The sequence below is a fragment of the Papio anubis genome, chromosome 1 (genome assembly GCF_008728515.1).
Source record: "Papio anubis isolate 15944 chromosome 1, Panubis1.0, whole genome shotgun sequence".
In the NCBI taxonomy this organism is placed as follows: domain Eukaryota; kingdom Metazoa; phylum Chordata; class Mammalia; order Primates; family Cercopithecidae; genus Papio; species Papio anubis.
In genome coordinates, this window is record NC_044976.1 from 89,504,574 (window position 1) to 89,523,324 (window position 18,751).

General features: G+C 45.0%; 1 long non-coding RNA gene across 1 annotated transcript; it reads left to right on the plus strand.

Moving 5' to 3' along the window:
- The first annotated feature begins 411 nt into the window (after positions 1–411).
- Positions 412–17,959, plus strand: LOC116268913. The gene is made up of 3 exons (XR_004176159.1): positions 412–1,318; positions 3,262–5,980; positions 14,558–17,959. It is a non-coding gene; the product is annotated as an uncharacterized LOC116268913 (long non-coding RNA).
- The last annotated feature ends 792 nt before the right edge of the window (positions 17,960–18,751 follow it).

Here is an 18,751-nt window from a genome sequence, read left to right on the forward strand (position 1 = left end):
GTCTGCAGCAACCTCAAATCTTACCTCCACAGAAGAAAGAATTTGACTGAGGGGCATGAAGCAGAAGGAGAGACTGAGGCAAGAATTCGAGCAGGAGTGAAAGCTTATTAAAAAGTTTTAGAGGCCAGGCGCTACTAGTAGTTCACGCCTGCAATCCCAGCCCTTTGGGAGGCCGAGGCGGGTGGTGGAACACCTGAGGTCGGGAGTTTGAGACTAGCCTGACCAACATGGAGAAACCCCATCTCTACTAAAAATACAAAATTAGCCAGGCGTGGTGGCACAGGCCTGTAATTCCAGCTACTCCGAGGCTGAGGCAGGAGAATCTCTTGAACCCGGGTGGCGGAAGTTGCGGTGAGCCAAGATCGCACCATTGCACTCCAGCCTGGGCAACAAGAGCGAAACTCTGCCTCAAAACAAAACAAAACAAAAAGCTTTAGAGCAGGAAGGAAAGGAAGAGACGTGTACTTGGAAGAGGGCCAACTGGGCAACTTGAAAGACAAGTGTGCAATTTGACCTTTTAACTTGGGATTTTATATGCTGGCATGCTTCTGGAGTCTTGCCTGCCTTCTCCCCTGACTCTTCCTTTGGGGTGGGCTGTCCGCATGCGCAGTGGTCTGCCAGCGCCAGGGAGGGGAGCATGCGCAGTAGTCTGCCAGCGCCAGGGAGGGGAGCATGCGCAGTGTGTTTACTGGAGTTGTGTGCATGCTCAACTTGAGGTGTTTTTCCCTTACCAGCCAAATGTCACTGAGATCATATACCGGTTAAACTCCACCATTTCCCCTCTTAATGCGCACACTTGAGTTCACTCACTCAACTCCTGAGATCTTATCAGGAAACTGCTGATTATGTTCAGGTTTTTTTTTCTCTCTATAGGGGGACTGCCTTGCCCTGGCGCCAGCTGCCAGCAACAGTTATTTTAGAGAGACAGTGTAACAACTGCCTGACCATCACCTGATGGTCACCTGGAACTCCTGGTGGAGTAGGGAGGCCCTCTCTTGCCCTGTTCATGTCTGATTCGCTACCTACTGTAACACTGCCACAGCCACTCATCAAAACCAAGTCGTATGAAGTGGCAGATTCCTCCTAGGGTGTCTGGCCAGCCGTGACCTGCTCCTTTGGTCACCTCCCCAACTCCAGGATGAGTTTCAAGAGCCACATGTCTATGAGACCCTCCTACCTGGACTTAGCTGACTACAGCAGGAGGGACATGAGATCCAAGCTGGAGCACGCAGCGTCTCTCTCCTGGGATATGGAGCTGAGAGACCCTGAGATCAGGAGACAGGAGCTGATTCCTCTTAACGACAGGTCTGGAGCAAAGGTCTGTGCATCAGTGCTGTTAAGTTTCTCAGGGCTGTGCTGTTTTGTTTAAGCCAGTTTGTAGTGGGTCTGTGCGACTTGCTAAAGAGCCTCCAGTACTTAAGATTTGCTAAGCCAGGGAGTGCTCTCGGGACCGCGCGGCAGCGGCCTGAAGGAGGCAGGAAGGGAAGGAAAGGCCCAGGGCAGGCGCTGCTACCAAAGGGCCCGGCTTGGGAGAAGGCTGCCCCTCCTGGCAAAAACGAGTCTCAGAGGAGTTTCTGAGTTCATTGTCACAATGAAATGCTGTCAAAGGACCCTCTGCTTTTCCTCAGAAACTAATATTCAATTTCTGGAGGCCTAGTTTGCTTCTAGAAGAGGCAAACTGCACATCTTGTTTTAGGTGGTGGCTGGTTCTTGTATCATGGGCATGTTATTGCTTTTTACACAAAAGATTGCAATATGTGCAACTGCTTCTCTGTGCTTTTGTTTTCTATTGTTTTGTTTTGTTTTAACATGTTTGATTTCTTTAAAGCTGTTAAGCCCAAGATTGGAAGCTCTCAGATGATCAGATCTCTGGTGTCAGGATGCAAACACGCTAGTCCCTGCTTAAACAAGGCTCTAGTCTTTTCTTTGTATCTATTCCATCAGGAACTGCTGGAGATAAAAGCAAATGTCTTAGAAGAGCAAGTGTGACATGTGGTACGCTATCAGGAATAAATCTCTACCTGCCAAGCTAGACTGTAAGGCAATCTGGAACCAGTTACTATACAAACTTGTTTTATTTCAAAACAGAATCACCTGACTTACTTTTCTATTTATTTCTTGTCTTGAATTCTTTTGTTGATATCAAGATGCTACTAATGAAACACAGTGGACCCGAATTTTCAGGTGAATTGAGAGAAAGGGGTTTGTAAAAAGGACTTAAAGGGAAAGAGCCCTTATTTCCTTTAGATTTTGAAAGGATGGTGTTAACAGCAGAGGCTGAAAAAGTACCATGGAAATTTAGCCTGGGAAGGGAATGGAAGGGCAGGGAGAGTGAGAGAAGGAGGCAGGGGAGGGAACTGGTGGTGTTCTGATGCCAAAAACCCCACCCTTAGGAGTTGGCTTAAGGTGTGGCAAATACGCAGTGCGTTATGCACTGATGTGCGCCATGGAATCCCATACCTGTGGGGCTGCTGTGCGGTGTGTGGGGGGCGCTCAGGCGAAAGGGCACTGGAGAGCAGGCCTGTGCCCATGGAACTTGCTCTCAACTGTGCCACACCCAGGCAGGGACTTTGCAAAAGCCCTGAGGTGACTGACAGGTGATGGAGGTACCTGGTAGCTGCCTGTGTTTACCAGATAGTGCCCCAGCACCCTGGCTTTTCCAGGTGCTGGTGTCTTCCCAGGTGAGAATGCAACATAAAAAACCCTGGAGATTCCAGTTGGCAGGGGAATCCATACATCCTCAGTGCAGGCACAAAGACTGCAGGTAGCAGGCCTGTGGTGAAGGGCCAGCATTTGTATCATGGTCTTGACATTTTCTCACATACTTGGTGTGTTTTTTTGTTACTGTTTTGTTTTGTTTTTGAGACAGTCTCACTGTGTTGCCCCTTTGTTTTTGAGACAGAGTCTGCAGTGCAGTGGGGCTCACTGTAGCCTCCAGCTCCCAGCTCAAGTGGTCTTCTTGCCTCGAGGAGTTGGGACAACAGGCTTACACCATCACACTCGGCTATTTTTTTTTTAAGTTTTTTTTTAAACTTTTTTTTAACTTTTTAACTAAAAAAAAACCTTTTTTAAAATCTTTTAACTATTTTTTTTAACTTTTTGTAGAGACAATTTTTTGTGTTGCACAGGCTGGTATCAAACTCCTGGACTCAAGTGATCCTCCTGCCTCAGCCTCCCAAAGTGCTAAGATTACAGGCATGAGCCACAGCACCCAGCCTCTCACACACTTTGATATACATGATCTCATAACACTCTCCACAGAAACCCGGAAAGGAAGCTGCCATTTTTCCCATTCTACACATGAGGATGTGGAGGCTCGGTGACTGGTTGACCTCCTAAGAGCTCTGAGCTGTTCAGCGGAGGAAGTCAGCTGTTCATCTGACTCTGTGGCGGGGGTCTGAAACTCAAGTGCTCAGGGGAGCAGTGGAGTCATTTCAGTGAGAGCAGCGGCCTGGAGACCACTCATCCCATCCAAAGGGGCAGCTGGCGCTCAGTGCTCGCAGAGTGCTGCTGTCCAAAACTGCAGGCCCAAAGCTGCTAGAGCCTTCTGTTCTTCAAGAGAAACTACAATATAGATTTTTGTGTGAGAGCGCAATTTATTCAAAACAATTTTTTTTTTAAACTTTAAAAAATAAAAACTTTGTGTGGCCCCAGACAACATGCCTCACTGCCCCGTCCCGCTTCCCTGCCAGTGTGCAACTCCTGCTGTGGCACATTTCACGTTTATTGGGCACCTGCCACGTCCAGGAACTGTGCCGAGTGCTGGGGGACAGGCACAGCCCCTGTTTGAATGAAGCCTGCCTGCTGCTGCAGGGCTTCTCTATCCATGTCCACTCAGTCAATATCCGTTCGGCTTCTATTCCTGCTCCTGCATTGACTGCTGTGGATGTTTTAAAAAATACCACATGAATGTACAACAATGTGCGTGGACTTAATGCCACTGAATTGTGCAGTTAAAAACAGTGAAAATGGTTAACTTTTACGTTATGTATATTTTACCAAAATTAAAAAGTCAGTATACAAAAGACATGTAATTTTTATCCTCAAGAAAGATAAAACCTAAATGAGAAGAGAGAACATAGTGCTATCAAATATTTCAGCTCAATAGATATTTGAGTCCCCATTGTGTATCAAGCACCATCCTAGGTGGGCACATAAAGTTGAGGAAGTTAGTTCCTGTTTCAAAGGCACCTCCTACTCTGATGAGAGCAATGTTGGGAGCAGCCTTGGTTTTTGCGGTTAGCAAGAGCTGCCCTTTATGGAATGCGAAATCTCTGCCACGCCTTTAGTAATTGTTTTATGTGCACCGTCAGTCTCACTGGAGCCTCACAGCAAACCTATGGGGCAGATGCTGTTATCAACCCCATTTTACAAAGAGGGCAGAAGCTCAGAGAGGTTTAGTAACTTCCCCAAAGTCACGCAGAGTTAATAGGTAGAGAAGCTAGGGTTTGAGCCCAGGTACACTTTACTCTAAACCCCATGGGCAGAAGGATGCAAAGAGCCTTGGTGTAGCCAGCTCTGAGGGGATCAGTGTGGGCTTGAGAGACAGGAGCTCTTGAGGAGGCTGGGCCAGAGGAGCTGCAGGACCTGGGTGAAGGCACCACACCTTCAATCCAGGTGAGTCTCCTGTTCCAAATACAGGAGCAGGTTCACAGAGAAGGCCATCAGTGCTGATTCCTAAAGGATGACAGAGGGACAAAATGGGGAAGGACATTCTGGCCACACAGAACAGGGAAGAGGGGCCCACCGATGTCATTGAGCCCTTGGTGCCCAGAGCTGTGGCTCAGTGAAGGTAATATCACACGATGTAGGTGGACTCTGAGGGAGATGGCAGCTGTGGCTGGGCCCGGGTACCTTCATGGGCTTGGCGGGCCTCAGAAACCTTAGCACAGACACTCCACTGGGAATTGGACTGGAGGAAACTGCCAGGTACCACATGGCTGCTGAATAGGCTAAAATAGAAGAATATTGAAATAATGAGAGAGTGGGCTTTTACGAGAGACTGGAGGTTCTCCCAACATGCACAGTGGAGATGAAGGCTGAGACGGGCAGATGAGATGATGTTAGAACAGGACCAGATCATATTTGGCCTTGTCAGCTCCAGACTACAAATGCACATGTACCGTGGACGTGGGGGAGCAGCCTCAACGCTGCCTCAGCGGGTAAGAGGGTCCTGGACTAGGTAGAAAGGGGCCAGGGAAAGCCGGCCTGGCTATATGGTGAACTCCGTGAGGTGGGCTGTCAGTCCACAATGCTGTGTCTAGAGAGACCTGGAAAATTCAAGCCTGGTTCGAGAGAGCATGGTCATGCAGAGAGGAGCATGGCTGTGGACATCCAGGAGGGAAGAGGGCAGCCAGGTCAGCCCCCAGCTGGTGGGTTGAATTTGGGGCAACATAGGGAAAGATCCCTGGAGGAGGGGCCCGCTGGAGCTGGGCAGGTATGTCAGGGCTTACCGGTAACAGAAGCCAAAGTCCAGGAAGCATCTAAGTCACACCTTAGCAGACTGAAGGGGGGTTGTAGTGGCGGGAGGCTTTTGTGCGGAGGGGTGATGGTCTGGCACCAAGCTCAGTCCCAGATGGAGCAATGGCAATAAGGCTTGTTTGGGCGCCACCTGCTGGTAGACTGAGGCTACTGCTACCCTGGCTCTGGGCAGGTCCACCTCAAATGGAGGCTAGGAGGGAATTTGTAACAGCACTCGACGGGATTTTTATTATTTTAGTTTTGGTTGAGGCATGAATACAATAAATGCTAAATTCCGAAGGGGCTACTGTGCAGAAATTTCAAAGTAGTATTAAGAACAGGGTAAACACCTTTTAAATTCCTGAACCATTAGGAAAAGGCAAAGAGGATTTGCAAAGAGAATTTTTAAAGTGAGAAGCTGTTAAATCCCCTCTCTCCCAGGGTTGGTAGGAGGGGATCTGTGGCAGCGCCCTGCATGAAGTCTGGAGAGAGACTCTAAGGAGAATACTTGGAAAGCTTGGTAAGTTTTTCCTGAATAAAAAGACACTGGACTAAGGTCACACTTCTGCCTAGAAAATCTGACAGGTAAGAAATGGGCTGGCCGACTGCCCCAGAAACGGAGTTAAGGGGAGGTGGTTGCTGCTTCAGGCAGAGTTAGTAGAGGCAAAATACGTGCATGTGTGCTTCCAGATGTGCTTGTGCAGAGAGAGAAAGGAGGGCTTTTTTGTGGTGGTCGTTGCAGTTGTTGCTTTTCAAGGAAATGTCAGGTATTGTTGAATATAACCAAGTATAATAAACAAATGCCACAAGATATGCAATATTATATTTGTGAAAGTGACTGTCCCTATTTTATTTTTTAAAATAAAACTCCCAATCAAAATTCAAACAGCTCAACAATATACATTAGCAGAGAACGAATTTCCCCTTAATTGTATTCCCCACGCTGACCTCTAACGCCTTTTTCGGCATTAATGCGCGCCATCTGCTTTCTAGAGCACATTCTGCTTTGCAGCCAGCAGGTGGCAGCGCACCACTGCTTTAGGGGGACCCAGAAAGGAAGTGGATTTGGGAGGCAAGTCCCATAGAGCAAAGAGCTTTGAAAAATGGTTTTCATTAAAAACAACTTTTAAGTTTTCTAAAATAATGTCAGGAAAACCCTGTGGTTTTGTTTTTGAGCTGTTTAGAACTGGTCAGTTCCAACCACTGTGCTCTAGGGGAGACATTATTGCCCCTGAGCTCTGAGCTTTTGCAAGCAAGAAAAAAAGTTTTAGAAAACAAAGGGGGTATATTGGTTCCTGTGACTGAAAAGTCCAGAGGTCTGTTCTGTGGGGAGGGAGATCCCATTTTGATCCCATTTGATTCACCCCATCGTCAGGGCCTCAAACCATTTTTCTGATGTTTTCTGCTATCCATGGGCCAGCTTTGTCCTAGGCCTGCCTTCCCTCATGATGGAAAATAGCTGCAGCAGTTCCCAGCCTCACATCTGCACATTTCACCTTCTAGAGCCCCCAGCAAAATGTTGCCATGAGTCTCAGTGGCCTGAATGGAATCACTTGACCACTCATTTTTTGTTTTTTTTTTTTTTTTTTTGAGACTCTGTCACTCAGGCTGGAGTTAGAGTGCAGTGGCACGATCTCAGCTCACTGCAACCTCCGCCTCCCGGGTTCAAGAGATTCTCCTGCCTCGGCCTCCTGAGTAGCTGGGATTACAGGTGTGCACTATCATGCCCAGCTAATTTTTGTATTTTTAGTAGAGACGGGGTTTTGCCATGTTGGCCAGGCTGGTCTTGAGCTTCTGACCTCAGGTGATCCACCTGCCTAGGCCTCCCAAAGTGCTGGGATTACAGGCATGAGCCACTGCACCTGGCCACTTGACCATTTTTAAAGCAAATACTGTGACCAGAGGGATACAGTTGTGCTCATTCACTTAAGCGTAAGCCTCATCCCCATTGGGTGCAGTAAAGTGTCCCCCATGAGTACATGGGCTGTGTTGGAGTGAGGGAATACCCGGATAATTAAGGACAGTTACCACAGGGTAAGGGGTAGATATTTGGTGGCACATGTGGAATGTCATTGTGAGCCTGTTGCCCTCGGTCTCTAGGAAGCCCTGTTGTTCACTAAGGAAGTGGTAAACCCAAGCGTCACTCAGGGAAGCCAGTTGAACGTCTTCCAAGTCTGTCCACTCCAATCCATCCTCTCCCAGTCAGCCCCCAAGTGTCTGCACATTTACACAGTTCCTCTGCGGAAAACCCTACTGGTGGCTCCCATTATCCAAGCTAAAGTCCTGTTCCATTCAGGAACATAAGCCCTGCACCCTGGCTCCTGGTCTCTCTGGCCTCGTCACTCTCCCCTCTCTCTGGCACCTTAGCCCCCATCCACACTGATCTGCTCATTCACTCTCTCTACTCTTACCTGGAGGGTCTTTTCATTTTTCTCTCCTAGATTTACTTGTCTTCCTCCTTTCAATCTTAGCTCAAGTGTCACCAACTCCTGGAGAGCACCTTCCACACATAACCCAGGACTGGCTTGGTGCCCTTGCCCTTTGCTTCCCCACAACCCTGTGAATACCCAAAACATGGCTCTAACCACACTGTGTTGAGACGATGTTCACCGTGTGCCTCCCTCTACTAAACCGTGAGGTTCTTAGTGGCACAGGACTGTGGTAGGTTGGTAGATGCTCCAGGAGTGTCACGGAACTGCTGGAATACATCCTCAGTCCTCCCTTATGCAGCACAGAGCTGCATTGTCTGCATTTGGCTCTGGGAGGCAGGTAGTGGATTTTGCCTCTCAAGAACAGAACTCCCTCAGTCAACTGTCTTTCCCCTGTACCTCATGATTCATTGGCCTGAGTGATGTTGTAGGGTCCTTCCCAGTCTTAAAGTGTATGATTCTCACTGGCAGTAGCATTGGAGAAACTGAAGAAGAGAGCAGGTCCTACTGAACTAAGGTGGTGCCTCCCTGAGGGCCTTCCTCTATAGGAAGTCAAATCAGACCATGAGGGAACAGCCCCAATTGTGGATCTACTGGATTCCTCATAAATCATATAACTACTCGTGGTGTGTAACCTCTCCCCTCAAAACACATTTTCATTCTTCAGAGATTTCTAATTTTTTTTTTTCTTCTGGCTTCCTGGTTGACCTGCCAGGGTGGAAAGGACCCAGTGTTCTTTGTGTGTGTGTGTGTGTGTGTGTAATCTGTGTGTGTGTACACACACAAAGAATATATGTATATATTCATATATATGTGTATATATACATATATATAGTATGTGTGTGCACATGTGTGTGTGTGTTGTGTTGTGTGTCTTTTTTAAGAGACGGGGTTCTCTTTTGCCCTGGCTGGTCTCGAACTCCTGGCCTGAAGTGATATTCCCACATCAGTCTCCTGAGCAGCTGGGATTACAGGCATGCACCACCAAACCCAGCAGACCCAGTATTCTTTGAGTGAGCAGAGAGGTCAATGGAGTTGGGCCATTTGGAATGACATTACCATGATTGATAAACCCAGCTCACAGTTTCTGAGTGCTCACTTTGTTAGCTATCATTTTTAACAATAATACATGCATTAAATCATTCAGTGTTTACAACATCCTACAAGGTAGGCAACAATATCATCCCATTTTACAAACAAGGAAATGGATACAGAAAATTTAAATTTCTTACCTGAGGCCATGAAGCTAGTCAGTGACGGGGACAGGATTCAAATGCAGGTCTCTGGCTTCCATACAACCACTCTCCTTTACTGCTAATCTTATCCAGGCTGTGGAGGAAAGATGAGGGAGAGAGGCCAGTTTGGACAGGGGCATCCAACCTCATGGGACTCATTCTACCATCGCTACCACAGCAGCTAGCCCCTGAGACAAAACCTAGTTCAGTTCTATCCCAGGAGTCTTTAAATCATAAGTACAATTATTATATGTAAAATGCTTGCTATTAATTTATCACATTATAGATCTCAGAACACATCTCAAGCCTTACTTCATTAGAGACTGACAATGGCTCTGTGACATAGTTGTATTAGCTTCATTTTACAGGAGGAGGGGCTAAGGCAAGGCTAAGTGACCACCTAAGGCCCCAAACAGATAGACAGAGAGCTAGAACTTGCTCCTTTGTCACCTGCCTATGGATTCAGGACCAACATCACACAATCGCTTCCTTTGCGGGTGAGGGCCTCTGGATTTCGGGAGTCTCCAGGGAAATGGCTCTAGGGTGTCTCATTCTTACTTACTCTTCCATTCTCCATCTCCTGCAGACAACACTCAGATAGTTGCTTCCCCAGTTCACAGCCCCTGCTCAGAGGGCAAGGCAGATCTGAGGATGGAGACACCTGCCATCAGGACTGGGGCAGTTTTGCACATCTATCCACCCCCCAACCCATGCCCATGTCCATTCTCTCAAACATGCCCTTACCCTTTTGCCTAGAAATGTTTAAAGCTCTATAGTTTATGCCTCCAAAGTCAATGGGGGCCTTGGATGGTGACCAAGTCTTCTCCCCACCATCTGCACAGGGCAGGGCTTGTGGCTTTCAAGGGCCGTGGCTCCCTGTGCCCTTCAGAGTCCTTCTTGGGTCTGTGGACTTTCAATGACATTAGAACCTGAAGCGCTGTCCAAAGCCAGATCCAGACATCACCACCTTTTCCAGGGTCCATCAAGGACTCCTTAGAGGTGGCATTGGGGTGGAAAGAAGCATGAAGGTCCTGTTTCCAGTTTTCCTTTTAAGGAGCAGACATTGATACAGTCATTCAAAGTGCTAAGGGAAGGACATTCCAAGAAAAAAAAAATCCCTATTTACTTTACCAGAATCCCTGAGGCCCCAGCAAATAGCTCCTCTAAGTAAACCCAATAATCATCACTTTTTTACACAGAGACTTAGGCTGTAGAAGGAAGTTCAATGGAGTGGGCCATTTGGAAAGGCATTATTACGTCTAGTAAGGACAGCTCGTATTTTTTGAGAACTCACTTTGTTAGCTAAGACGTATTGAGCTCTTACTAGTGCAAGCTATCATTTTAGCTTTTAGTTTATATAATAGATATATACACCATTCGCTATTCATCACATCCTATGAGGTAGGCAACACTATAATTCCCATTTCATAGACAAAAAAAACTTAAAGAAAGGTTCAATATCTTGCCTAAGGTTTTGAAGGTAGACAGTAGCGTGAATAAGACAAGCCAGGAGTTAAAATCAATCCAGGCTCCCCAAGCAGGTGGACATTCACCCATTCATCTCAAGTGCCTGCTGTATGCCTGGTAAGTGCCGAATTCAGGTCATACAAAGACAATAAGGCCTAGGCTGAACATCACCACCCCTTCCGGGTCCATCGAGGACTCCTTAGAAATGGTATTGGGGAGGAAGGAAGCATGACGATCCTGCTTCCAGTCTTCCTTTTAAGGAGCAGACATTGATATTTAGCGATTCAAAGTGCTAAGAGAAGCACACTCCAGAAGTTCAATGCCCAATAGTGAAGACAGATCTGTAAGTTATAGTACAGTGAAACAAGTGCTGAGAGAGAGGTAGGTGGGAAGTGTGTAGGAATGAAATGGGGAGTTCACTGATTGCAGGACTTTCTTGAACCAAAGTTCAGAGCCCCGCCCCTCCCCCCCACAAAAAAAAGATGTCCTTCCTGGGGAACTGCTCAATGATGCATAGACTTGCTGGGCCCCCTTAGGCAGGGAGGGTGGCACATTCGCCAGATAGCTGGATCGCCCCCCAGACTCCCAGTAATGGGCCAAATATCCAATCGACACTTTCTGTGGAGATTCAATGTTGAGTGATGGGAAAAATGGGGAAATTGCCAGGAATCTTTCATGACAGCGTAAGTCCAACTTGCTGGGCTCTCTTAAAATGCATGCCGTGGCTTTCTGATGTTTTCCATATGTCACAGAATTTATGAGTCTGATCTCACAGAGCAGCCAGAAAGCTCAGAGGCAATTGATGATGTATGTGGACCGTCTGGCTCCTCTGAGAAAGGATTCAATTCTGTCTCTTAAAGTGATTTAATCCTAAATCTTAGGCTGGAACAAATAGAAAATGCAAAGCCGTCTTCCTTGTTTAAGGATTTTGTATTCTTTGATAGTTTCAAAACAATCATGCAGAGAAAAAAAACATATCTTAACAAATATATCATATTGGAAAGTGTAGATGCTTTGACAAATTACAAAGCCAACCAAGTCAGATACTTCCTTGTCAACTTTTGCTTCCAGCTGGCAAGCATTTAAAATAATATTCCAAGGAGGTTTAACATTCATGATTACATTGTTTGATTATTGCACTTTCTAGATAATGGTTTTTCAAAATTGTATCTTGCAGCTAAAAATTAAATAGCGACTTCTGGGCATGCATGACATTCTTTAATAAAATGAGACCCAATGTAATATTCTCAGAGGCTGAGCAGTAATATAGAAGAGATTTACTGTAGTCCAAATGAGTGAGATCACTGATCCTATAGGATTCTTATTATTTTCTCAAGCTAAACTCCAGAGAATGCTGGGAATGGAGCCACAGACTCTGTTCACGTCTAGCAGGATCCTAGATGGGCTTTCCTTTCCTACGTGGATATCTAAAGAATTCTTGGGGTCTTTGGGCTGTGGAAAAATGCCTTTTAGGAGAAAGCTATGGACAAAGTTGTTTATTTGTGTCCACTGTTGGACACAATTACAATTTGTGTCCACCAACAGTGGTAAGTTTGGGCACAATAGTGGGTCTGATGGGCTTTTCCATCTGGAATATTTATTCAATAAGAAAATCATTTGCAAATGTACTAGAAAGTATGGAGCTGGCTGGATTCCCAGAGTGAAAACGTCCTGGGTGGTACGTGCATCCTGTGTTCATGCATCAGAACCAAGAGGACAGAGGCACCTGGGGATGGACTCCATGGAGTGCTGGCAGCATGCTGACTCACTGGGCTTGCCTACCCTCAGGCGAGGCTGGGCTAAGCATGGCAAGAAACAACTGCAAAACCTTAGGGACTTAACACAATAAAAGTTATTCTTCATTCACACAAGGTCCCATGTGAATGTCACAGGTCAGGCAACTTTAAGTCATGAGTTCAGGGGTTCAGTTCCTGACATGGCATGTGGTTCTGACTTCTCAGAGTCCTTTGCTCCAGGAACACAGCTGGCAAAGAGAGGGACCACAAAAGAGCTTGCAGGGCATTTTAGGGGCCAAGCCTTGAAGTACATGCTCTGCCCACATTGGATAGAACCTAGTCATGCTGCCCCTCCTAACTGCAAGGAGGCTGGGAACAGAGGAGCCTGCGGTCTCAGTGAACACCAGCAGTCTCTGCTACACACAGTAGGGACCCATTTCTGCTGGGGACAATTTTAAAGCTCAAAGATCGATTTTCATACTTTCTAGAGATTTTCTCTTCCATTTACCAGGCCTTTTGTTTTCTATGTCCAGCATCATTAAATCAGAGCCCCTTTAGCACAGGTGTCCTGCGTGATTCACCTCCTGCCCAGAGCCACAGGACAACCCTGTACAGTAGGATAGGAATGCATGAGAGGCAGCCTCTTCATTTGTCAAGAAATGGATACTAATAATGCAAGAAATGCAACAACATAAGCAGCAAGAGTTCTGTAAAGGGAACTAACTAATAAGGAAGTCAAAGCCACCCTATTATTCTGTGGAAACACAAATAAGCCCAGAGGATATGGCATAACTTGAGTTGTGGGTTAATCTTAAGTTTTCTGATCATTATTTACGATTATTTGTCACTAAAGATTTGTTGTATTAAGTCATTTTAGAAAAAGTTATAATAGCTAAGTGTGGTGGCTCATACCTGTAATCCTAACAGTTTGGGAGGCCAAGACTGGCTGATCTCTTGAGCCCAGGAGTTCACGACCAGCCTGGAGAACATGATGAAACCCTGTTTACACAAAACTACAAAAATTAGCAGGGCATGGTGGCATGCACCTGTAGTCCCAGCTACTCAGGAGGCTTGAAGTGGAAGGACTGCCTGAGGTGGGGGAAGTCGAGGCTGCAGTGAGCTGTGGTCGTGCCACTGTCCCCAGCCTGAGTGACAGAGTGAGACTCTGTCTCAAAAAAAGAAGAGAGAGAAAGTTATAATAATGAACTCTGTTAAGCTTAAGGGAAAATACAGATATTTCTCTTTGTTACTTTGGGTCATTACATTTTCATTCAAAAGAATTTTGCTACTAGAGATCTCGAAGCAGAGCCTACAAAGAGGAAGTGTGTGTGCATGTGTTTTCACACTTGTGCTGTATACTGGTAACTGTGAAAGTCCAACTCCTTTTGTAGTTTCAAGTATGCTATGATGGTGGTGCCCTTATTTGTGTACTTGGGGCTTTAGTAAGGTACTCCCTCACCTCACCCTGCTTCCCTGAGAACCAGAAATAAGACTGCCCTTTGAAAGCCAAACAACAAGATCAATATCGGAAAGAAGCAAAGTTTCTTGATGAAGGCAAAATGGCTCCAGGGCCTCTAAAACCCCATTAGCAATCCAGGGAAGAGGTAACATAGATAAAGGAAGAACATGCCCATTAGAAGAAAAGCTAGTCAGCTTTGGCAGCCTAGAGGAAGAAGAAGTACCAGGGCATGTGCTAGTGGCATAAGCGAAGTGCATTGAATCCCAGTGCAAAGGAATTGTGACTGGATCCCAGAGGCCGTGGGAAATCAGGGAAGAGAATCCCACCCTATTGAGGTCATGGTTCTGGTCCCCACTTAATTACTGATTCTTAATTATAAATGGTTATCATATATGCTCATGTATAAGATGAGGATTTTGTTTTTAAGCATCCCTTGGTAAAGAGGAAGTAGCCTTACTTTTAAGACTTCAAAAATGTTTTCCTGAGAATGCTCTCTTGATTACTTTATTGTGAATAGCAAAGTGCCATTTGGGGAAGATTCACTTAAAGGAGGTTAAAGGAGGTCAAACTCAACAAACGGAGCCACTCCCTCTCATTGGCAAAAGTATCCTTAATGTGAAGATGAATGTGGAGGGGTAAGGCCAGTTGAGTTCCAGTCTTCTAGCCCCAGTTAGTTCTGTCGCTAAATGGAAGGACTGAGTGGTATTAGTTTTATTTCACTAAATATTCAAGTCATCTAACTCTTCTTTTTCTGATGATACACTTCCCCAGGAGTCTTCTGATCATGACTTGGAGTGGGCTTCAGGAAAATAATGTGCTGGTCATGTAGACTTTGGAGCATTTCAGCCCCTTTGACAGTTACTTCTCATTGCTAATTAGTACCCTGGCATAGTGCTTTTATCCTTCAATCTCACTACTTAGCTAATCGGTCTCTCTCAGAAAAGTGGATCTACTCTTGGTACGTTGTCTAAGTTCTGAATCCACAAGGCTGAAGTCCAACGTAGCTCATGGACAATTTGCAAAGGCCATGAAGTCCACCAGTCAAGGCTTCCCAGCAGATGGGCTGCTGATCTTGTTCTTCAAGAAAACTTTCTGACTTGTTGGATGCGTGAAAAGAGAGCTATTTTTTTCTATTGTCATATAATCCGAAATTTTCCATCTCAAATTGCAAGATTCCAATTTTCATCTCTGCACAGCTTCAGGTTGCTTCTCTTTTGTGCCCTGAAAATGAATTTTGCAAGTAATACCCAAAAGTTCTGTTACTGGCAATCTGGGGAGCAACAAATGTGTCAGTTCTTACTAGCAATTCCCAAACATCACAGAACACTCAACATGAAGTGTTTATAAGAGCTAAGCTGATGCCAACTGTGCCCTCAAGATCTGAAGACAAACTCTGAAGCCAATAAGATTGACACACAATACTTTCTCATTTTGGCTTAAACCCCCCTCCCCAAGCTCCTTAGGGAGTCCATTTCTTGGCAGGCACTTCTGTAAGGTACTTCTTAAACTTTAAGGGATGCTTGAGTTTGCTACCAGTTTTTGTTGTTGTTATTGTTTGACAACTCTATTCTAGAAATGTTAGGTTGGCTTTCTCTAAGGGAGGCTTATTTAGAACATGGATTTTAAATAAAAACTGAAAACATCAGGAGCCACTGACTACATAAGAACTTGGGAAATGGGAAAGCTTCCCTGGAAATGGGAAAGCTTCCCCTGTAAGACAGGAAAGCAGAGGTCTGCATCTGTAATGGAATAAACTAAGTGGGTAATTCTGGTGGACTGCTTCTAACTCTCTGGAACACGCTCACATAGTACCCTGGCCTCTCTTTCATAACTTTTCACCATGGTTGTAGTCGATTATGTAATTATTGGGTTAATGTCTAAATTCCTGCTACATTTTAAGTTCCAAGAAGGCAGGCTTTTCCCCCTCTGAAAACTCAGCACCTACTACAGTGCCTTGCACATGGAAGATGTTTAGTAAAGATTAGATGAACATATGATATACCATCCAAGGGACTAGGTTTTTTATCTTGGAGCCACTAATGCCTAGCAGAATGCCTGGCAGGAACTCAGTCATCAGTTGTAAAAGCAAGGAAGGAAGGAAAGAAGAAGGAAAAAAGGGAGGGAGGGGTCGTCTCCATCCCATGGACTCAGTGTAGTTGGACTTGAGGTTTCCTGATTAATGTCATCAAAAGGCAAATCCCCTTCTGTTAGCAAAAGATATGAAAAATAAACAGAATGCCATCTAATTTAATTTGAGCACCAAAGAAAGTGACTAACGAGGCATTTTTGTATTTGGGTAGGAGGAGAATACTCTAAGTGCTATCTGGAAATGGCTTTAGTTACTTTGGTGACTGTTATAGTCTTGTGAGAATAATCTCCTCTTAATAAGGACAATTACTTAGATTTATTACTCCTCCGTGGTCTTGTTAAAGATCTAAGAAGAATCCTATTTAAATGAAAAGGACAATAGGAGCTTTTTAATAGAGAGCAAGGTTTAATTAAAACTCCAGCATAGGATTGGTACCTCTGTGGCTAAGCAGAAAAACTAGGTTAAAAAAGAAAAAGAGGAGTAAATAAACAATAGCACCTACTCTACCTGCTTTTCGGGGGAAAAAGTCCATTTTCAATGAAAAGTCTCAAAAGAGAATGTGTATTCAGGTTACACAAAACATCCCTTTTGTGAGGATGGCCTTTTGGAATCTAGTCCTCCTTCCTCATTCAATGAAAAATCCTTTAGACTTGAGATAATGAGCTTCCTGACCTGCTAGGAGCCCGATTCAAGAGGGAGAATTGGGATGACTGATGGGAATCGCTGGAACAGTATACAGTGGTACTTAAAAAGTACTTGATAATGTTCCTAGCAAGAAATAGGAACCCAGAATGCTCCCAAGGAAACGCATTACTCCGGAGAGTCCCAACCCACAAGTAGAAGTGCAGGATTCTTCCTGCTTAAGTAAAATAACAAGAGCTGTTTAGAAGTCCGAAAAGCTCTGGCCCTGGAGAACTGTCATTAAAAAGAATTAATATTACATAAACCCCCAAAACAACAATGCAGAATGAAAGCAAGCAAGTGGAATCACACGTCGGATGGATGGCTGCTAAGTGAAGGGTGTGCGCTGTGGCCAAGAGGCAGCGAGCGTCTTGGCTGCCTGATGGAGCTGGTGCTTCTAAGTTGGAGTGGTGCATATAAATACAGCTGTCTGTTTGTAGCATTTTTCTTTTCTAAATAAATAACCAACAACAGTCAGATGGATGCATTTTGGGTGACAGTGGCACATGGGAACTCATATTATCTAAACTAAGCTAGAAATATTTCCACATTAAATTATATTATTGAAAACAATGCAGGAGCAACCATGGGGTGGGATAGGGCTAGAGGGGCTCTTGCTTGGCTTCTGGGGTATGTTCTGACTTTATGTCACCCTAGTGGTCAACAAATGTCATACCAAGAACAGATGAGCACTAAATGAATCTCTTCTTGTGATGATTATAACAAGGCTGTAAAATGGAAAATAGTAAATATAACTCATCCTTATTAAGACTCACTGGTATTTGTTTCCAGCTAGAGCTCCTAACAAGAGAGTAAACAATTCTTGGTCTCCTGTGATTGCTAATTAAAATGCAATAAATTATGGAATCAATTTAAATTCTGGATCAGCTCTACAGTGGGTTCAATAAACCTCCTAAATTTTATTTTCCCCATGGGGTTCCTTTTCCTTGAGGTAGGGAGGTGTGTGTGCATGGCCTCTCTTTTGTTTGATTTTTAATTGCTCCAGCAGCTTCTTTCAGGGCAAGATGGCTAATACTGGGACAAATCCCAAAATCCTGGCATGCATTTTCCTGGCTCAGGTTACCTTGGACAAGACCAGGACAAGACTTGGAGTTGCTGCCCAAAGTTGTTCATGGTAGTGGCCTTGGCAACACACTTAGAACAACCAAATAGCGTGGGGTCCCTACAGCCTTGTCAAGAACAATGGGGACCAGGTATTCCCTTTCATGCAGTCAGTGTATGAAGGAAGAGTGTTTGTCAGTGAGGCCTGTAGGAAGCCACTGACATACATGCATGTGTGTATTTGGAGGCTATTTTAGGTCTAGTAGGCTTTACAAGGAAAAAAAAAAAAAAAAAATTCTAAGAAATATTCCCTGGGGAGGCCATTATATACACTAATTAAGGAAACTCAGAAAGCCAATACCCATTTAGTAAGATGGACACCTGAAGCAGAAGCAGCTTTCCAGGCCCTAAAGAAGGCCCTAACCCAAGCCCCAGTGTTAAGGTTGCCAACAGGGCAAGACTTTTCTTTATATGTCACAGAAAAAACAGGAATAACTCTAGGAGTCCTTACACAGGTCCAAGGGATGACGAGCTTGCAACCCATGGCATACCTAAGTCAGGAAATTGATGTGGTGGCAAAGGCTTAGCCTCATTGTTTACAGGTAGTGGTGGCAGTAGCAGTCTTAGTATCTGAAACAGTTAAAATGATACAGGGAAGAGATCTTACTGTGTGGACATCTAATGATGTGAATGGCATACTCACTGCTAAAGAAGACTTGTGGCTGTCAGACAACCATTTACTTAAATATCAGGCTCTATTACTTGAAGGGCCAGTGCTGCAACTGCATACTTGTGCAACTCTTAACACAGCCACATTTCTTCCAGACAATGAAGAAAAGATAGAACATAACTGTCAATAAGTAATTGCTCAAACCTACGCCGCTCGAGGGGACCTTCTAGAGGTTCCCTTGACTGATCCTGACCTCAACTTGTATACTGATAAAAGTTCCTTTGTAGAAAAAGGACTTCAGAAAGTAGGGTATGCAGTGGTCAGTGATAATGGAATACTTGAAAGTAATCCCCTCATTCCAGGAACTAGTGCTCAGCTGGCAGAACTAATAGCCCTCACTCAGGCACTAGAATTAGGAGAAGGAAAAAGGGTAAATATATATACAGACTCTAAGTATGCTTAC